Consider the following 1,575-nt stretch of genomic DNA (forward strand, 5'->3'; position numbering starts at 1 on the left):
AGAGAGACAGAGAGACAGAGAGACAGAGACAGAGAGACAGACAGACAGAGAGAGAGAGAGAGTGCAAGAGAGCGTGAGCAAGCTTTGTCAGAGTGGAGTGCAAAGAGTGAAAAAGGATAAAAGATTGAAGATTGAAATGTCTTCATTTGAGGATATTATACACTAACAATTCAATTGAGAATAGTTGAAAAGGGCCTCCAAAATATATATAGGAAGAGTGCTCACTTCTGAAACTAGTAGGGTCAGGAATTTATCCTTGCTTCTACACATCAATGAATATTGGACAAACTTTTCTTTTGCTTGAACTTTCTCATCAGTATACCTAACATCTGATCAAGCTACCTACCTGAATGGTCAGGAAGTCAGAACAGATACAGCTGTGAAAATATACTAAGAAGAGGTTGCTGTGTTCCCTGTATTGCCAAAGAAACCTAAGACATTCACAAAGGCAGTTAGAGCCTGACATGGCTCCAGTTCTTAAAAGTCCCAGAGTTAATAACCTCCATAAGGTTCCTTTTCTAGAGCAGAAGATTTTAGGTATAGCATTTTAGCGCAGTTAGAATCTACTAGCATGGGAACTTGGAGGAGACAGGAGCTAATGAGAATATGGGAGAGCCAGATGAAGGTGAAAAAGGATAAATGAATAAAAGAATGAGGAGGATAGAGTTATGATTGTAGTCCTAATGATCAGTTTGTCTACTATACCTTTCATATAGTTTATAGGTAGGAAGGTGCAAGATAGAGAATACAGGAAATACCTGGGGTTTATGAAACTAGAAGAACTGAACTCCGTAAACATGTCATCAAAGGTATGTTTGTTGAGAGGATTCTTCTTATAAGGGCTAGAAAGAACTGTTCAGCAATGAACTATAGACTGAGTACATACCAGTTTACATAGGATGTACCAAGGGAAATAGTTTTCAATATATCAGCTTCTTCTCCTAGAAGAGATTTGTTGTGCTTTTACTTAGCATGCTTAGGGCTAAAAATTCTCACCATGGTTTCCAAACATAAAACAGTGGGACTGAAGCAATTGGGAGTTCTTTTAGGATGGTGATATTTTTGGAAAAGAAAAAGACATATTTTGGACATAGAAATATACCCCAAGGAAGATGAAATTAAACTGCATTCCAGGAATTTTCTACTCAATGAGCAATTGGGTAAAGGCAGCTGGATATTTGAAGATTATGGTGATGCCAACAGTAGCAATAATACTTTTTACTGTGTTTCAGATGCCTTACCTGCCTTTTGCATACATTATATCATTTAACTCGCATCATCACTGTTTAAGAGGGCTACTATTATTATCCCTACAGAGGGAGACTGTGAGGCATAGAGAAATTATCTAATTTTACCACACCCCAGAATCAGATTATAGGTTTAGCATAAGGAATGATTTGAGCAGATTTGATGCCATGGGATGTTTTTCAGGTGTTGAAAACAAAAACACAGAGAATGTCTTTTATTTTATAGTGCATGTTTACAGCACAAACATTTTACAATCATCCTGGGGAGTGGGTGTGCCTATGTAATACAGTGTGGTCCTTCTCTGTCTCTGTCTCTGTCTCTGTCTCT

Source organism: Octodon degus, unplaced genomic scaffold (genome assembly GCF_000260255.1).
Source record: "Octodon degus isolate 3935 unplaced genomic scaffold, OctDeg1.0 scaffold00097, whole genome shotgun sequence".
Lineage (NCBI taxonomy): Eukaryota > Metazoa > Chordata > Mammalia > Rodentia > Octodontidae > Octodon > Octodon degus.